The sequence below is a fragment of the Falco cherrug genome, chromosome 3 (assembly GCF_023634085.1).
Source record: "Falco cherrug isolate bFalChe1 chromosome 3, bFalChe1.pri, whole genome shotgun sequence".
In the NCBI taxonomy this organism is placed as follows: Eukaryota; Metazoa; Chordata; class Aves; order Falconiformes; family Falconidae; genus Falco; species Falco cherrug.
Genome location: NC_073699.1, coordinates 73,051,557 through 73,072,571, shown reverse-complemented (window position 1 = coordinate 73,072,571; position 21,015 = coordinate 73,051,557). Strand labels below are relative to the sequence as shown.

At 38.5% G+C, this 21,015-nt stretch overlaps 1 protein-coding gene across 2 annotated transcripts in view; it reads left to right on the top strand.

The window, feature by feature from the left end:
- GABBR2 (gamma-aminobutyric acid type B receptor subunit 2) overlaps window positions 1-21,015 on the top strand; it is a 487,779-nt gene that overhangs the window by 291,481 nt on the left and 175,283 nt on the right. The window lies entirely within an intron of this gene.

Genomic DNA, 21,015 nt, shown 5'->3' with positions numbered 1-21,015 from the left:
CTTCCGTGACAGATTTGAGGAATTACGTGCAGCATCCTTCCCTCAAACAGTGCTGCCGTAGCCAGGTATGGGCACCAGCCTCATCCCAGGAGCTGCTGCCAACTACGGACTCTTCACATGCATTAAAATTATGCTTGTTTGAACCACTGAATTTGCAGTGCTTTTTCTGAACTCCAGATAACTACAGGCTGTGGATACAAAGGACAATGAGAATAGAGATGATTTCTAGGCACTAGCAGTATGTGTTGCTCTGTGCTTTCCCAGCTCACTCATACATATACTAAAAGAACAGGTGTGGAAGTGGCTCGGCAGTATCCTTCATTACAAAATAATTGATTTCATGAATGTCTGTAATTTACACCCATTCAAGCAGTATTCATTCCAGGTGGCATTTATATTCTCATAATTTTCTATAAATTTAGGGTGAAATACTATGAAATGCTTTTTTTAAAACTAGGTATATTCCATTTACTTGCTTTCCTTTCATCTTCTTGGCTTTGCAACTATTATTAAAAACAAGCAAGAAAGGGGGACACAGGAGTAAGGGAGTGAAATGTGACATTTGCATGCCATAAACCAAGCACTAAAACGTCAGCAATTATAGGATCAAAGGTAAAAGCTCACAAGTATTTTTTCCCCCTTCTATTCTTAAGTATAAAATGACTAATGCTGAAAATCTCTAGCATCTTAAAAGTTACAAGCAGCTAAGGAAAGCTCATTTGAGGTCCAGATAGAGAAACTGGAATACTCTATGCTGACTGATTCAATTTTAAGTAGGTGAAAGATTAGATCACGGAGTGGCTTTTCATCACTTTGCATGAAGAAAGTGAAAATCTGTCCCTGTTTTATATTGCTCAGGATGGAGATGGAAACAGAGTTGAAATGTTCCACATTAATTCAGTCAAGTAGTTTGCCACTTAGCGTTTACAAATAGTTCCTTGACTAGTACAGAAACAGGAAGGCTACACAAGGTGGGCAGAAAGGAAAAAAAAAAACCCTACAGGGCTCTTTGAATTTCCCCTCTGTCAGTCCTTTTTTATTCATCTTTGTCGGTATCCTCCCAAAGCAGAGGACTGCTAGAAAACTAGACCTTGAAAACTAGGTTCCATTCTTCCTTTGCTAAAAATGCTAAGGATTTAAAAATTTGTTAAATTTTGTATGAAAATTAGTGATATACATACACCGTTGTCTTAGATCCAGCATAAACAACATACAGTGTGCCCTCTGTCACAATCATGTGTGTGTTTTCCATGCTTTGTAGAGGGCCAGTCTCTGAAATATTGGTAAGCTCCTTTGTGCTTTGACTAGAATATTCTCCTGTGTATTCCCTTTTCTCAGATGATATAAGTTTACTGGGAATTGTCCTCATCTGAGATTTGTGAATTGCTGTTCAAGTTGCCACTGATTACCCAAAAAAGAGATGTCTCTGGCTCATAAAGGGCTAAAACAGGAGGAGAGCTTCCTGACTTGTACACGTGGTAGGTTTACCTTCCTATGCTACAGTTTAGTTGCCATTGTCAAGAACAGGATTTTTGTCTCTAGTCCATAATTATGAGGCTAGATAAAGACGTAAGGGAATATTTAGATTAAATGTCAGCCAAATCACTGGGTAACTACGTAACAGTCCAGCAGTAGAACAAGCTGTGAAGAAGGCTATGCCATCCACATTTCATTTTTCAGAACAGGCTAGCATTTTTTTCTACTAAAGATGATGTTAGATAATTAATCCTGATGGAGTGGCCAAGGACAAACAAAACCGAACAACAGATGTTTCTCCTTTTCATCTGGAATGATTCTATAAATTGTGCTGTTCTGTAGAAATCAATAGCTGATCTGTTAAATAGATAAAACCCAATCAACAGATAAAATATAAATGGAGCTGCATCACACTGAATTGGGTCAAATTGTATTGGAAGTGGGTCAAGCCTTTAGGAGTCCTTCCCTACTGTTGATTATAATGAGTGCACAAGGTTTTAAAACCAGCTTACTGGTTTTAATCAGCAATAGCTTATGGTATGATGAATTACTGCTGTGCATATAAATACTTTAATTAAGCAGTGCATTATTAAGACAGTGTAGTTGTACTGTTGTAAACTCTGAGCCTGATCCAGCAAAGTTCTGAGTAGATCCCAAAATGCTAAATTGATGTGGCATTCAGGACTTCCAGCACCTCATGCAATCAAACCTATAATCTGAAAGACAATGCATTGAGAGACCTCATTTTGCACATGGCTTAAATGTTCTTCTGGGGCTATATGGTTTTAATTTTTAAGGTATTGTTACACAGTCTACTTTGATCTCATTGCATATAATAAAAAACCTGAACTAATATTAAAAATACACACCCAATTATAGAAAATATGTTCTTGAGGCATATGAAATACAAATCCTTATTTCCTTGTAGCAATGCAGGGATATATCAGTCATGTGAAAGTCTACTGCAGTGCCTTCTCACAGGGGTACAAGTGCAAAAGGTATGCATAGAATTTAGTGTTTGCACAAGTGCCTGTACAGTTAATTACATGTCATTTGGAATGTTGCGGGGGGGGGTGTGGGGTGTGGTGGTGTTTTTGACACATGCACAAACGGACTGTGCTTGCCTGGTGAAAATGATCTTGTATGTCTGGATGATAAATCTGTTTTATTCTAATTATTCTAAAGTAACTAAATATTACGGAGTTCATTGAAAGATTTTAATTGTTTTACCCTGTTATGTAGGATTAAGAATGTAGATCCCCAGAGCCATTCCTCAGACATTTGCCTGATCTTGAACTCCCTGCATACCCATATTCACACCAGTATTTGCCTGCTCTAGACTCATGCTAAAATATGGCATCTCTAGGCCCTAGTACCTCAGCAAAGAGTAGGCATTTCCTTACATTTCTTGATGGTCTGCAGTTCCAAGAAAGCACCATGTTGAGTGCAGCTTTGCTCAAGGCATCCCCATTCCTAGCAGGCAGAGCACCCACATGAAAGGTACATAATTCATATTTGGTTCCATCCTCTGCTTGATGTGTAGCAGGGATTTGCATAGAAATGTATCTTCTGAACTACTGAATTGTTCCTGAGATATATCTGGGGGACATTTCTAAGTCTTTCATGTTGGAACTTTTTTTGCTATGTATAAATAACTAAATATTAATTTACCACAAAGAAAGCGCAAAATGATGATCCAGGAGCTGGGGCATTCATCTAGGGTGAAGTAGGGCTGAGCTTTGATCCCTCATCCAGATTTTTCAGAGAAGGAACTTAAACTCTTATTTACTGTATCTCAGAGGACTGTTCCTGTGACTGACCTAGGGGGCTAAGTGGGACTAACAGGAATTCTTCTTTCTTGTCACAAAAAATATTGGACCAGTTCTAAGATATAGTTGCACTGGTAATTATGTCTATAGTTGTGTTTGATCTCGGTGCCTAGGCTTTTTGTAAGCCTTGTCATTGAACCTCCTGGTCAAAGCAACTGGAAACAGAAGTGGAAATTTCTTAATTTGTATTTCAACAATCAGAGACTTTTGAAGTGTTTCATTACTAGGAACTAAACAAAGCTTAGACTAGTTAAAACAGAAAGAGATTTCAAGAAATAGCCTAAGCCCAAGCATAATCAATGGAACAGCAGTCCTCTTTGGCTGAGCTCAGTTTCTGTTGTTTGTGTGCTCAGCTCTATTTGTACAGGTTTAACTGACAGCAGAATTATTTTTTTTTTTTTAATTGTGAGCAAGTATTGTTTTCTTTAGTGGCCTTTTAACAAAAATTTCTTCTAAACATTTGTTCTTTAACTCTTTTCAAAGCTATGCTACTATCCATGACAAATCTCTGTGTAAGAAGGGAATAATTTATTAGATCTATGTTTGTTTTCATTCATCTTTCTTTTGCAAGATGGTCATTTCAGAAGAAATCTGTCTCACCTCTGATACCCATCAGAAGTCAAATAACTTACCCAGATATTTGCACCTGGGCAGTTGTCTTGGTCCACCTGAAAGAAAGATATAGGCAATTCCAGAATGAAACTCAATCATATCCTTAGTTATGTGTCTACAGTAGACCAAGCAAATTGTGCTGTTTAAGAAGTGCTTGTTCCCTTCAAATTCTTGACAGGGAGCCTGAACACAGTAGTTGAGATACAGAAGTCTAGGTCATACTCATCAATGTTTGGGCAGATGAATCCCACCAAATCTTCTAATAAACAGTGTGGTGGCTATGAAAGGGACAAATTAGCTACAGTAATAATCATGAACTAAATCAAGCACTGTTCAGTTGCCTGTTGTGTAGGTTTGAATTCTGCAGTGACTTCTCATGTAATAAAGTTTAAATAACCAAGTTCAGACAGTATTTACGGCCCTTAGATATTACAAAAATACTTTGATGCTGCTGAAGAGTAAATCAAACAAAATTAAATCTGTAAATTTGAGAACGCAGTATCCTTGCTGAGAAAGACCAAACTGGATTCTTTAGTAATACCAATTAAGATTAAATTAAGATTAAATTCATTTTTGATTCCCCTGCCCCAGCACAGTAATTTGGAGAATGAAGCAAATCTGAAGACTAGTTCCTCAGAGCAGGACTATTAGGAATGTCACCCTTAATGACTTACTGTAGCAGGACAAGGGAAAAAAAGAAGCTTTAACACCCTAATTTATACTGCTTGGGTGCATAATGTTTTATTGCACATGCAAATTATGGTAAACTCAAAATGGTTATGCCATCCATAAACAAGGAAGCTTTCAGTGAGATTGTTAATTCCAGGCTGTATTGCACTTCTTACCCTCCCCATGGGAACTCCAAATGGGAAGATCCATCCACAGGTGAAAAAGACTTTTGTTAAGGTCTGGCTTCAGCCTTTAAGACTGGCTTTGAAGGTGGTTGGGAATAAGAATTTATTTTGAAAAATTGGACAATTTAGTTTTCTAATAGATAATGGTGTGAGAAATTATTTTGAATGTGTATTTATGATGCCAAATCTCAGTTTTACCTCAACAGTGTGGTTGAGGTAGGGACTAAGCAGTCTGTGAAATGGTGAGACTTTCTCATGTGTGGTAGCTTATGTCTTCAGCAGAAGGCTGTCTTGGCTGAGCAGTCTTGTGGGATGTATCATCTCAGGCTGATGAGTTCAGTGCCAGAAGGTACATTAGGAGCACAGAAATCGTTAGTGTCATACCTGGGTTTTGGAGACTTTGTGGGCTCCCTGAAGCACCTCCATAACTGCTTGTTGTCTTAGACTTGGTGAACAGCTCTGGCTGACTCTGTTCCCTTGTGGTGCCTGCTGCTCAGTGCAGTAAGCCAGTCCAGTTTCTAGTGGCCTTAATACAGGCTCCAGTGTCTCTCATTAAATTTGTTATCAACACAGAACATTTTGATCACCACAGCTCTGCAGAAAAAAAGAAAAATAAATTACTCTGTGTTTGGCTGTAAATATAAAAATTTCAGTCTTTCTTTTCTGCTATATTATTTTTCTTTTTTAGTATTTGTTAAAATGTACTAAATTTAGCTAAATGGATTAATCCTGTTTAATACCTGGGAAAGAGATCTAAATAATTAAAAAGTTATGTTTTGCAGTTTTTGTTTTTTCTTGGCAATCAAATAAAGTTGAAAGATTATTTTATTTTTAGTAAGAAAAGAAAAAATATATAATTTATGCAGTAATGAGTACTATAAATTGATTTCATTAATTCAAGATTTATTTTCACTAAAATCAAAAGACTGAGAAAGATTCTGACTTGATTTGGAGATAGTATTGTTAAAACTGGCTTTAAACTCTTTTGCTTTTGATTGCTATAAAAGCTATAGTAATATAATTTTAGAAAAATGCCATCTGAGCTGGCATGCTTTTAGCAAAAATTAGTTGTGATAATTTTGTACTTTATCTTCAAGAAGCTTGTTTTCTTTCTGATATAGTACTAAATTAGTCATACACAGATTCCTCTAAGAAAATGTCTAATGCAAGAAGCAGAAAAATTCAAGATTCTTCAAATGGGTTTTTTACCATTTCCAATTATGTGTATAGCGTTCTCTTGATTATTAAATTATACTCTGTGCTAGGTCAAGGTATAGTATAAATTATTATCATTTGTTTTAAGTGAATGGGAATTAGATAATTAAGAAACATATTGGGTTTCAGATAGCAGGTAATTTTGGTTTTAAGCTCAGTGAATGAGTTGGATGGGGTGTAAAGAAGGAGGCTTTTATTAAGAAAATAGGAGCAGGAAATTGGACCACTGAAACAGTTACTCAGTTTCTCATACTGAAATCAGTGGGCAGATTTTCACACAAACAGTATTAACTATTGAAAGTAACAGAAAGTTAACAAGCAGACAGAAAGTACAAGCTAGATCATAAGATGAGCTTAGTTTTTGCTTTCAGTTGAATGCATTTATCTTTCTGTAGTGTAGGTTCTACAGCATTTCTTGTAAAAACCTAAGATATGGAAAGCCCCATTTGAAGGAAATAGAAAGAGTACATCTGAGAACATCATACCCCGAGTTAAAAAAATCGTAGTGATTTTATACATTATCAAAAATGCAGTATCAGTTTGTTATCTGTTGATTATTTCATTTTTATAGGCAAAATCAGGAAACTCAATGGGCAGATTTATAAACAAAAATCACAAACTGAGCAGATACACTGTTCTGATTGGTGAATTGCTGCTTTTGAACTGGACCTGATCGAATAAGATCTGTAACTCTTTGGACCTTTTCTGGGAAACTTCAAAATGGTAGCGAGATGCCTGAAACAGTTGATTAGTTTTGAGGAGCTTAGACTGTCCAGATATGAGAAGATTAAGGACTTGATGGTAGGTAAAAAGGCCTGTAAATAATCTTTCTTTTGGGGGTATACAAGGATAATGGGCCTACATGGCTGTTTCTCAGGTCTCTGGTCTCTCCAAGACTAGCTGCAATAGCTTTTGGTAATGAAGCATGGCAATGCAGAGTCCTTTTCCTCCCACCATCTCTCTGCACCTCCTACCACTTGTGCCGTCTGGTACTTTGGGCTGTGTGGTTGCCCTACCTGACCACTGAGCTGCGCGTGTGTTGTTAGCCTGCTGTCTGGTCTCTCTCCGCTCTCTCTGTCAGTCTTGCAGAATATTTTTCAGTCCGATAACCTGCTGAAATTTAAAAACAAACCATGAAAAACAATGACATTCTGGCACAGGCTTTTTGTTGGCTTTATTAGGGACAGTTGAGGTGTATTGCAATACAAACATGATATTTCTGGTATATTGGATGGTGTGGTGTCAAAGCTGTGAAGGGATTCAGTATTTTGAGGGTAAGAGCATGAACTGGAAAGGACTGTTTTGTTAGTGGCTAGTCCAGAAGGGTCCATAAAATTTTCATGGTAGCTCTACCACCCATCACTCCCATATACACACACAAGGAACAGCAGAAAGCCCATGATGTGCTTGCTATCTTTGGATAAAACAGCAGCTTCAAAACCTGCCAGAATGACTGCTGGCACACTACACAAGAAAGAAAGAACCCAAGCGATGCAGCAGGTAGACAAGGTCTTGATAACGGTTGCAGAAGTGAGAATGGCTTTCATCCTGGTTGCATGCATTGCAACACTGTTATCCCCTACAGCTCAGGTGTGAAAAGTGTCTGCAGAAGCAGTCTTATCTCCTGAAACAGGCTGCGAAAGTTATAGAATATTTTCCATCCAAGTAAGAAACTTTCATTTCTAGGAATATATCCACTGCTGCGTGCCAGAAATTATTCAGCAGAGCAAGGAAAAGCAAGCTGCAGTTCAGTGTTGGTGCTGTACATGGGAAAATGGGGTGCTGCCAAACAGCAGTGCTCTCCCATGGGTGGCGTGGTTGAAAAGGAGCCAGCGACTCCTCTTGCAGCAAGACCAGAGCAGAGGATGCCGCACGAGCACTGTTCTGTTCAGTGGCTGTGTTTTCCCCCATGTTTACACATGCTAATAATGCAATGAGGAGTAACATGGTCTAGATGAGTGAAAAAGTGATTTAAGCAGGGTGGGCTTTTGGCACAGGCAAACTCTGTCTTAGCACATGCAACATGTGCCATAAATCCTGGCCCCTTTGTTGTCTCTTCTTTTTCCTGGTCCTACCAGGACCAAGACCAGGTCATCTCTGTTCCTCCAAGAAAGTCAGGAGGTGCTAGATGCTGAGGTGGTAAGACTCCTGAGGTGAGGAGAGCATCAGAAATAAGGGAAAGACTGTAGCTGGAACTTGGGGATGCCAGGTTTCCGAATATGCAAGTGAAGATCCAGGCACTGGTTTACACAAGAAGTGTGACTCTTTCCCTAGGTTATGTTCCGTATGTTTCTGGCTGCTGTGTCCTCATGAGTTTTGACCTTTATTGTCTTACATCCCATTATTCTTGCTTAAATCAAAGTTATTTAAATCTAGAAACAAAAGATTTGTGCTAGATTTTTCTGTACCTATCCAGAACACAGGAAAGCAAGATAATATTTTTACCTTACACTGAAAAGCAATTAGTAAGAGGATTTGACTTGCATCGCTAGCTCCCAGTAATCTGTAAAGCTGGGGTCCTCAAACTACTGCCTGCGGGCCAGATATGGCCCCCAGGGTCCTCAATCCGCCCCCCGGTATTTACAGACCCCCCCGCCGGGGGTTGGGGGGGGAAACCCAGCAGCCGCAGATGGCTGCCTGCCACTGCATCCGCGCGCCGGCCCCCTGGTTAAACAGTTTGAGGAGCCCTGCTGTAAAGACTATTGCAGTAGAATTGTACAAGTACAATTGTGTACAAGAAGGTGAAGAGAAAAAAAACTATACCTAAGTTTAAGTAGGTTTTTTTTTCTAATATAGGTTTGTACAGAGGTTCTTAAAATTTGGGGCGTTAAAGATTTATGGTCTAATAGGTAAAGTACTTGCTTTTTGTAATTCAGGTAACTATATAAAATGCATGACATAGATTATGATTCTGCTCCATTCAATCTTTTTTTTTCTTCTTGAAACATTTTGTAATTTAAATTTCCATTGAATGCTGTGACTAGTGAGGGATTGGTAGTGATTTCTTAGATACATATGCACTGAGATACATACTTGATTCAAGTAAGATTTAAATCCCCTTCTCTCAGTTAAATCACTGTGTTTTGACTTTCAAACTTGTCACAATTAAAATTTGTGGGACAATTGATTTTTGTAGCTTATAGTAATACTTTTCTAACACTTTCAAGAGAAAGCTTTTTGAACTATTTTATCCTTGAAACTGTTTCTGGCCTTTCTTGCTTCCAGAACGCCTCGCGCTTTCATACTCCAAACAAACCTCGGCTTTCTTTACTCATCACACGTCTACAATTTTAACTTTATTTCAGGCAAAAGGCAAACCATGCTATAACAGGGAGATATATATCCCTTACATTTGAAACGCTAGAATTTTTCAAGCATTGATTCTAGTTGTAATGAAAAAATGATAACATTAGTTTTGTGCAGCCATTTTCGAGAGTTTAGTGCATCTTCACAGGTAATTCAGTCTTTTGTGCCCACCCACTTGTAAAGTCTCTAGCAGTCTTCACTGTCATACTGCAGTGCAGTGATACATGAGAAAAAAATGCATACTTCTGCTTTTCTAGTTTTAATCGGCTTTTCAAGACTTTTTGCCCTATATTATATTGCATTCCTACAGGCATAAATTCTGTCCTCTTGTAAAAAGTTAATATTCAAACCAAGATCATCACTGCTGTATGCTATCAATTTTCTGGCCAGAATAGATTCTTTCAGACTACGAGTGTTTTGTCAGACTGTTTTCTCTCAGTACCTGTAATACCACTTTTCATTCTGGAAACTCTTAGAAGAGTGTATTTAATGTTATGCACAAAAACAAAGCTATGCTTACACGTAAATGGTTGCGTTCTCTGGCTCTGCTTTGCCAACTTTATTCCAGAGCTGTCTGTCAGGTGTATTATATAACTGCTCTATATTAAACATTAAATCCTTTATTATTTAGAGTAATTATAATTTAATGGCTGTAGCTTTTCATGGGAGTTTTTTTCTCTTAATGCAGACTTGTTTTCTGTAGCTATTCAAACTCCAGATGAAGAAATAAAAGGAAAAATAAATCAGAATTTAAAATTAACCAGCACAACATAGTGTGTTGTAAAATATACCATATTTTAGGAAAATTTTGAAGCAGTCATTAAAGATGAAATCAGGAACTATCACTTCAAAACTCTTCTTTTTATCTTAATCAGTCTTCTACACCACTTCCTTTGCTTTTAGTAAAATATGTGTTATTCCTAATTAGTACTGAGAGATTACTGTTGGCTCTTCTTCCTCCTTTCTGTTTTTTCCAGTGGATTAGTAATACAAAGAGATTACTCAAAACAGTTAAAGCAGGTGGAGGTTCACTGAAGTAGCAGGAAAATGTAGTTATTTCTCTGGAACTTTGACTTTTAACAGGTTCCAGTTGGAGTGTGTTCCTTTCCTCTTGAATACAAGATCAGTTTACAGAATCTAACCAAACCAAAATAGTTTCCTGTATGAGCCTTCTTTTGCAGAGATTATTGTAGATTTTTCCCCTCTAAGTTTTAACACAGTTAGGATTTAAAAGGAAAAAGAAATAGTTGTGATAAATGTTGAAGTTCAAGACTAGAATGCATCCTACTAAAATGTACTGGTAGTAACTGAAGGAAGTCAAAGAGCTCCACCAACATGAACAATATGCATCAGGGTGAGTTAAATTCTGATTTGACTGTTACTATCATGTTTCAAAACTGTTTTGGCCTCATCCTGACATACAAATCACATACACTTACATCCAAAAAAGAGGGTGTCAAATGGAAATTTGTAAAGTGAGAAATATCATTGTAGGGGCCTATTGGGCTGGGCTGGTACCCAGAACATTTCAAATACTGCACCTGTCACTTCTTTTGTAGATCAGCAGTCTCCTATGAGTGGATTCATCTGCTGTATCTGTCTCTTAGAGCCTGTGAGAACTGAGTAGGGCATGGTCATTTTTTCTAGCTGGTGATATTTCACACAGAGGTTTCATGTCTTCCAGTGCGTTAGGGCATGGGGCTGCACAGCCTCACCACCTGCACCCACAGCCAGCATCCCAGGCTGCAGGTTGCTCACACGTGTGCTTATGGTCTCACAGAACCACTCCTCCTGGTAGGTGCACCAAACTTTCCAAACTTCTCAGGTAGCCTTTGGGGAATCCTGAAGACAGGCAAGAAAGACTGACTTTGAAGAGGAATTTCCCAGCAGCCACTTCTGCTTGTAAAAACACTCAAAGCAGCACTCTCCAGCACACTTTTCTCACCCTATGAATCACTCCGGTCTTGGGTTAGATGGGTGCCCTGCGGTTCTGTAACATTTCTTGTTTTCTCACTCCCTGGTGTGCCATCCCTAAACGTAGTGGTGACAAGCCTGTCCCTGGTGGGGAGTGTACCTCCCTGAGAACAGGGAAATGCAATCTGTGATCCCGCCTGGCTCTGAGCCCCGAGACAGGCTGCTTCCTGGGGAGCTGACTGTCAGGGGAGGGCTAGAGCTTGAAAGGCTGAATGTCTCTGGCTTTTGATGGCTCTTTGAGTAACAGCTGTCTTGTTCATCTCAGCAGTGGAAGCTGGAAGAGTGATTTAGGTGTGCATAGCTACTTGGGTGCTGTTACAGTCTCCCCTATATCTTGGCGAGGGGTGGCTTGCAGATGCAGGTTATTGCACAAGTGGGCTTTTTGTTGCTCTAAACGTTTTTCTGGAATGCTTCCTCTACTCTTCCTGAATAAAGTCTCTGGAATAAACTAGCCTGGGTGAGTCAAAACTGCTTTTCCTGTACAGGAAACCCCCCCGGCAGTTACTGTATGAATTACAAGGGCTGAAAAGAGCATGGAGTTTGCAGCTTTGTATAAACGTGTTTAGTGCTGCCTCAGCTACCTTACTTTGTACCTTAGGATGAGGGCAGTGGGAATTCCGCCTTTGGGTTTGCCCCAGGATCATGAAGAAGGTATTCAAAGCTCTTTATGTGCTACAGTGTTTTCACAGGCCACCTGGTGTAATGGCAAGCATGGATATTCAAGGACGTAGTAGTTCGGATCTAACACACGTAATACAACAGCTGCTGCTCTCCTCCCATCTCAGGCATGGTAGTTGTGAAACTCCAACCTCTAAATAATGGACTCTTAACTCTGAAAAAGTTTAAGGGTGCAGTACCTAAGGAAGAAGCCAGAGCATCTTGTTTTCTGACCTCTTGGCTGGAGCAGACCCAGCACAGCCTGCTGTGAGGCTGCTCAGCATGTGCTGAGCCCTGCCCTCCCAGAGGAGGGGAAGCACAACCCTGACAGATGGCAAGGGAAGGCCCTAATCATATAAATGTAGGTATGCATCAAAATGTGCGACAGTAGAGCCTTTGTTTTGTCCCTGCATTGTGTGAGATTACCAGAAAGCAGGCATGCCTTGCGAAGTGGAGGGAAGACAACCATGTTGCAAGGTTCTCAGTCACTTTGTCCCATCTATGCGATAGCTGGCATGCTGCTCTGCTCTTGCCCTCTGGCCAAGCACCTGTCTTCTGTGATGGGGGGACATTTTTATTTCTGCCACGTTATGCATTAAAGTTTGGTTATCATGTAAGTTAGGAAGGGCCACCCAACCCTCAAACGGAAGACTGCATCATGCAGCTTGTGCTGTCTTTTTGGAGCAGCTTCAGAAAACATGGTGGCAGAGGCTTGGTGGCACTGTTCAGGTCAGCTGAAGTTGTCCACAGACTGGACCTACTGTCAGTGGCTGTGCTGTGCATCACTGCACTGACAAGAAAAGCCTCTCTGGGGAAAAAGGTAACCATCCAGGGTTTTTGAAGTAACTGATTTCCTTTTTTTTAGTTGTCGTCTTAACTGCAAAAAAATAAGTGATACTCTACATTGAATTGAATTTAAAATTTCAGTTAGATAAGTAATGGGTTTAGGTAAGTGTAGGGAAATGTTTCTTTCAGACATAGACAAGAAAATCAAATTAAATGCTAGAATATTAAGCATATCAGAAGAAGAAAAGGTCACTCTGATATTCTGTCTCATTCAACCAGAGTGCGCAGCAGGACTGGAGCCAGGGTCATCTAGGTCCCCAGGGCTGGCTTTCCTGTCAGGTGGCCACCTGGTGGTGGCCAGTCATGTCTTCTGTCAGGTTTGTATGGAAGGTTTCAATGCTGAGCCAGCAGATGGAAACTGGAATTAGGCTACTGTCTTGGGTGTCTTGCATTTTCAGCTACAGATATACTTTTTTACCTGGCAAGTCAGAAAAGACTGACAGCAGGGCTGTTCCCAGTTGTTTCTTCCCTAAATGACACTGCTTGGTGAATTTGACTTAAATAACTTAAATAACTAAAAACATATCCTCTGTTAATCTGGTAATGATTCAAATCTTTCTTTTGCCAGACTCTCCTGATAGGGCACACCATGCCTACTCAGACTCAGTTTCCAGGGCACCAGAGAGATAATAATTGCATTTATTCTCCTTGCATAAGATATCTGGAAAAACTGCCACTCTATCATCTTGGGTTTCTTTGGAAGTCTCATAGACTGTCAAAATGGATACCAGCCTATGGTTTGCTGTCCCTTATCTTTGAATTAGTGGTATAATTCATGGTATATCTTGAATTACGCCTCGTGGTCTCTGACGTTTCAGCACTCTCAAATCAAGCTCAAGAGGCAATAAAACACGGCCACAGCCTCTCTTACTGGCACCTCCACCTCCTGTGGAGTTCTTGCTTCAGTTGTCTCTCTCCCAGAGAGACTTTTGACAGATGGAGCTACTGCTGGGCCCTGGGCTGCTGCCAGGGGGACTTTTCTGCATATCAGTGGCATCTGCATCCAAACCTGTCACTGCCTGGATGGCCCTTCAAACCTGGGAAGCTCCTGGGAGGTCTCCCAGGAAGCCAGCCCAAGCCTATGTATCTGCACAAGTTGATTTTCTGGCACACTGTAGAAAATGGACTAGTGTATGACAGTAAAGGTACTTAACGACACGCAACAATTAATAAAGTTGTAATATTATTTAATAATTGAGAAAATGCCTTCTCCTAGTGTGGCTGCCTGTAGTTTTACATGTGCAGTGCTATTTCCCGCTGTAAATTCTGAGTCAAGAAAAGCACTCTGTTTTTGGACTCTGCTAGGAAGAGGTGATTCCAACTGATAAGTGAAATAAATACCAATTTTTGTTTGTAGACCATTGTATGTTTAGATAAATATTAATATTTTAAAATTTAATATTTAAAACCACATGTACACTTACGTTCTGTATGTACTGTATGAATACATGTATGTATGAAGTACTGTATGTACTTCAAAGAATAATTTACTTTGGCAAATAAACTCTCAGAATGAGAAGGATTTTCAAAACTTAATCAAATCATAAAAGAGAATGAACTATAGAACAGGAATAACCTTAGCTGGATTGAGATGTTGCAGTTATTGCCCATGTATGTGTCCTAAACTATAATCATACCGTACCTATTTGAATATTTGTATCTGTTAACTTCCTTAGTGGAATTAAAGGTAATTCGAATTACTGACGTATGTTTCAGTGGTTACATAGTTTGATTATGATTGTCAGTAAAGATTTTATGCTAGAAGTATTTAAACTAAAAAAATTGTGATCTCATATACAACCACATTTCAAACTATCAAGGGATTTATTAAGAACCTAAGAAACAGGAACTTCTTTTTAGAAGAATTAATGTAACCTCTGTATGCTTGCTTCATCACACCAATCACTATACTTCATAGATAACCTGCCTTCATTACTGTAGATTTGTTTATACCTTTCTCAGTTTCCTGTATGAAAGTATAATGATAGTGTTAACAATTCAGATTTTAAGAAGTAATTATTTTAAACTCAAAGCCATTATTTTTTTATTTAATTGTATTTTATTTCATAGTTCTTTGATACATAATATATAAATACCTAAAATATTTAGGTATTAAATCCACATGAACTAAATTACTAAATTGCTATGCAGAGCTAGAAGCCAGTCTAATAAGCAAAACAGGAGACATGTAAAATCAGAAAGGTAAAAACAAAGGTTAAAATTAATCAGTAAAATTAATTTTTATAAGCTTTTAAAAATGCATATGCTTGAACTTTTTATGGAAAATTTTTCTTGGGCTATAAAATGACTAGATTTTTATGAGTTCAAGATACTTAATGACATTTTATGTGCTACTTGCTTACTTGCCTGCTATGTCCTGTTGGCTAAATACCATGACTAACTAGTGAAATAATACCAGGTTTAAGATTCTTAGTTTTTATCCTGGCTCTAAGGCTGACATACAGTGTTTGGCCTTTGACTGGTTTAACCTTTATGTCTGTTTTGCTTTATGAATGAATGAAAGATAGGACCTGAGAACTGCTATGAAGAGTAATTACCAGCTGCTATATGAGCTGCTTTCATAACTTAAGATTTCCTGTATATTGTGTGCACTGCAATCCAGGATTTCAGAAATAAAACAATAAACAAAAAATTCAAATGAAGGAAATAGTTATGCCAGAGTTAAAGATGAAGGTAATATTTCTTTGGGCAAAACAGTTTTTTTACTCTAATTGCAAGGGTAAAAACTGTGGTAATTCAAATCCTTGCAAAGGTAACATATTTTTCTTCCTTGATTCTTTCTTTTTGGCAGCTTCTGCTGACGAATAATCTTCTATCTGACCTGACATTTTCTTTGTTATTTGAACTGTGATTCTTTATCTCAGCATTTCTGTCTTTAAACAAAGAAATGGTTGCCTACAAGTGGATAGAAATTAATAAAAAAAGCTTTGCTCATTCATTATTTATAAGCTTCTTTTGTGATTTTTTTTTTTTAATTGGAAACTTTCATCTTGTATTGGTTATTGCTGATATGTGATAAGGATAACTGGAAAGCTTCCCAGTCCTGTTTGACAAGGATATATTATGAAAATTAAGATTACATTAATTTGCTAAGAGTTTCTACGGGATCCTAAACATGAAATGTTTCTGTATTTATTCTGAAGGAAAATAGCTTTCATGACAATTGGTTTAATTTGGTAATATAGAGGTATTAAAACATTATTTCCAGCTTTTGTAGTATATCATCATATTGTGAAACAGCTTTCAAAATGAGTGACACAAAGGTAGGAGAGGTTAGAAGAGACTTTGCAGGCAATTTACACAGGACTGACTGAAATATGGAAAGTGTTCTCAGATTTGCCATCAGTTTGCAGTCTCCGGCTTAGGGTTTTCACTGTTTGTGTTCCACCCATATCCTTACTGGGACTTGTTCTCTGAATTCCCTTGGTTGCAGGATTGCTGTCACTAAATGTGGCACATTAGTTCTTCAGAAGCCTTTGCAGTAGGCAATAGAGGGAATGAGAAAGAAGAGCTAAGACATGTCAGTTACACATGATGGCTAGGTGACTGACAGTTTGAAGTGCTAAAGAAAAACATTCACTCTTTAAAAAGGAATGTGACCAGAAGCCAAACTGCAGAAAGGCAAGCCTCAGGACACCATAATGTAATGTGTCAGTGTACCCTTTGCCCTGTCTCTGGACTGAACCTGTCAATAAGTTGCCAATAGCTTGTGAATGGTGAACTTTCAGATAGGTTAGATGTGTCTTTGAAAGTGTGAGTACTTGTGCAGTGACATGATTTTTGATTCATATCTAAGAGATTGATTTGAAATTAAAATCTTTCCAAATTTAAGTGTCATTCTCCTCCTAAGGATCTTTAAGCATTTCAGGTGCGTATGGTCCATGCTCAGTTTCACCTATTGGCAGCCACTTGGGCATTTTCCAAAATTCTTCAGATCTGATGAGTAAATATTCCCTATAGCTGCCAGCAGTACTGTTGGGCTGTGAGGCATGGGTGAGGAACAGTGTGCAAGAGTTAAATGTTTCTGTTGTAGGACAAGGTTTAATAATATTGGAACCAGAGATAGGCTAAGTGCTGAATATGCAGCAAGATTTTCTAATGCGCTAAGCATCTAATCATTGCCACTGAATTACAATGGTTAAGCAAGAGAGGCAGCTGACAAAGAGAAGGGATTGTTAAACTGGTGTCAGGGGAAGGTTGTGAGAGAAAACACTGGTAATTTCCTGAGTGAAGAAAAATTTTCAAGGAGAAGGAGACATGGAGGCAGTACCTTATGCAGGGATGTTTTTTCAGGACAGAGTAAGACCTACTCTTGAAAGCATATTGTGTATGCTTTCAGCTGTAGGTTTTGTCTTTTTTCTGCTGCTTTTAAGTTGAGAATAGCCCAAGTGTCCTTTAGATAAGACACCTCAGTGACCCTTAACTTATCTGGAAAATAATCCATAGTAAATTTATTAAATTTACTTTAAAATTTAAATTTACTTTAAAATTATGTTTGTTGGAAAGTGGGTACTCATTACTTGCACATGTTTTCTTTGTAGTTTGCATGGAATTATAACTTTATAAAAAGCTGTAGTGACATTACAAAGTATTAGTCATGTTAAGCTATGGTAAGCTGTTTAGAGCTTTGAAGTTCTTAATTTTTATTTACAGCCATGTAGTTTGAGCACCATGGTAATGTTAGGGCAGACCTGTTAATTTGTCTTTGTTCTAGTGGCCTAGACATACTTTTTTACATTGGTATCACCACGTAGATGTGTAGGACTTAATGAATGCATTCACATATCAACATAAATCTTGTAATTTTGTAGGATTCTGTGTTGTTTCAGACTGCCCTTGCCATTTATTATAAACATACATTTTACTGGTGATTATACTGCTGTAAACATTTTTATATTGGCTTAACTGCATCACCACTAGGTTTATCTGTACTGTTGCAGTCAGACTGACATACCTGAAGGAACTATAAGCTCTAGATTTAGACAAAGTCTTACTGTCATTAGGAGCTAGCCAGCATTGTCTACATAGAGGAAAATAAAGGAAATCCATCTGTCCCATCTCTTATACATTGCAAGTGCTTTCTCTCATCCTTAAACATCTCAGTCAAAACTATCTTCATGAGGTGTGAATAAATACATTTCTAAAAATGTAATGGAAATGAAATTATGACATACAGTGAAAAGAACTGAAATTAAGCATTAGTTAGCAACTTATCTGGTAATTCTCAGGGTAAATGGGTAAGTCATCCTGGCAATCATAATACTCTCGTGCATTTTAGTAAGTTTGTTTTACTCAGCTGATGTTAGTTGCAGGATTATTTTTGCTTTTATTCAACAAAAACATGTAACTACCTGATATGCAATTAAAAATCTGTTGTATTTTGTGAAATGTGACCCAATTTGTTAAGTAGTAGTTGCTTTTTTGTCAATTTTCTTTTTGACAGTTTGTCTGGAGTTGCTTAAAATAGGCTACAAAATTCCGTAATAAAACATGTAGAAGAAAACATTTTAATTCACCTTTAAGAGTAGTTCAGTTCTTTGGTGGCAGAAGGCCTTAATCTTGGCCGTATAAGTAATCTATTCTGTGACAATTAATTAGCAATAAGGATTGGTTGTTTAGGATTCTGTTAGATAGGCATAACTTTCAGTCACATACTTCTGGGCCAGTTGGAGAGTTGGGTTCTAAAATCCCACCGCTCTTGTCATGGTATTATCAAACATTATCTCACAGAACAGGTATATTTTCCCTTATATTTCTTTTCCACATTTTAACCTGAGTGGTTTGGGGGGGGGGGGGGACAGGGGACGGGGAGGGGATGGGGTGGTGGTGGTGGTGTATCAATACAGTCTCTCTGAGTATGGAAAGATCATGTTAAAAATAATGAAAGCACTACAGAAAGAAGCCAACATCATATTCTGAATATTGCACAAAGCACTTTTTTGGTGTGTTTATTTGAAAGAGTTCCAATTCCTCCTGTCCTTTTGTGCTGAACACACAGAGATTTTGACAGATATGAACTACATGGTACAAACAGTATACTGATTTGAGTAATTCAGAATTTCCAAAGGGAACTTGAGGTAATGGCATATAGAAGAGTAGAGCCTGCAGTCCCATCCTTAGCTGTGTTGGCCTACGCAAGAGAAAAGAGGGCTGTAGTGCTACCTCCTTGCTTCTTCTAATTAATATTTGGGGGTGACTTTGTCACTGATCAGCGCTTGTGCCTGGAGAACCAACAGCTGTAGTTGTACTCCTTGCTGGCAGTACAAAAGAGCACAAAGACTGTTTGCATCTCCCCCTTAGCACCCCTGTAACCAAACTATGAAATGGGTAGTATATCCTTCCTCTCAATACAAATGTGATTTATTTCCCTCATAGACTACTTTCCACAACTGTAAGTACTTTAAGATATCAAATACCTCCATGGCTTTTCTTGACTTCAGTAAGCCTTGGCATGCAAGACTTTTCTCTTTGTTGTTCATCAGAGCTATCGGGTTTTAGTGTGTTGCTGTAAAGTGGTGACTAGACCCAAACCAAGGTGCATGGCCTCCCCATTTGGTATAAGTAGATGCTGTGGACTTTCTGGCATCTTTAATGTTTTGGATCTACGGGTAGTAGCTGTCATGCAACAAACATAGATGGAACTGAATCGGTGAAGTTTTTAGCCGTAACCATTTTAGGTTTTAGATGACTACTGGGAAGATTTTATTGTTTAAGACTGTCAAGGATTTATTCATATATCTAGTTCACAGAGAATTTTCAGCCAGTTACAGATAGTATAAACTTATATTTACACTTAAGACTGGGTAATGCTGTGTGGATGGGCTTTGTGAAACTGCTGCTGGAGACCAGGGGCTTGCACTTTTATTCCTAACTAGGCTTAGGGCCCCACAAGTGGATCATGCTCCTTTGAAAGGCAAATCAGTTTTTAGAACTGCAGACTCCAGCTTTTGATGGGGGTATAACAAACATCTAGGTATCTCTACCAGATTTTCAGCCCAGTATACAATTCTGCGTAAACAATTTTAACAGTAAGAAGTGCGGTTTATGTAAGGAAAACTTTTGCCTCCTGTGAGCTGTCAGATTAATATTAATCAGCCTGTAGATTTTACTAAAATGGAGCTAGCTGCTCCATTCAGCAGGGCTGAACAGGCACAATCACTTTGAGTGAGAAAGGAGAAAAGGTTAATGTGGAGCTGTTGGGGGAAATACAGTCTTTTCAAATTTGCCATCTAGTTCAAGATCATCAGCTCCCAAAACAGTGTCACAAATAGGGTCATGAGCTCAGAATTTAAATGTAAATTGGGTTTTGCATGCCCAGACATAGAGGCCTGAAAGGAAATTTTTGGCTCTGCTGAACCAGCTCATCCAATTTAGCCAATGTGCTTGTGGTTTGTAAGTCTCTGATCAAAATGTAAAAGTTTTAGTGTAAAAGTGATAATTTAGTAAGTTCTTGCACTTCTAAGCCATACCAAAACCCCAACAGAAATAGCAGAAACTCATTGATGACAGATGTTATCAGAAGGGTGGGACAAATATGTGCTGGAGTTCCAGCTGTAGGGGCCAAGGCAGCAGCTGAACAAATTAAGTATCTGTGTTACTCTACTCCGTTAGGTGCAAGAAGGCCATATATGTGATGATAGTGCCAAACAGTAGATGCGAGTTAACAGTATAATTTTAGCGCAAGTGCATGTTGGCTTTATTTACGTGACATTGTATGTCTTGCAGTCAGGGTACTAATGAGTTGTTAATTCCCAGTCAGAATAAGAGATTAGATTCCCAGAGTATCAATTAATAAGCCAGTCTACTCCGTACTGGTTGGAGCCTGCCACTGTGAGTCCCCTGGGAAATGCTTCACTAAACAAGAAGTCCTAGTTGTTTAAATGAGTGGAATGTGTGATTTAGCCATGTCTGTTTTCCCAGCAAAATGTCCTGCATTGTGTGAGCCAGTCAGTAAGTGTGTGATCTTTAAGCTGGAGATGTCTGTGCCCGATAACAACAATTCCCTGGTTATGTAAATGAGTTCTTGAAAATACTTTGCATTTCTTTAAAGAATTAGAAATACTTCTTGTAATGATGTTAGCTGCCTGGCATTCTGCTTTAATAATTCATGCACTGTTCTTGCATATTTCTTTTCCTTTGACGTATTGTCAAAAAAGAAGGCAAAATCAGTTAAATAATTGAGAACATATGAACTGCCATAAACAATCACTTTTGTCTGTGTCTCT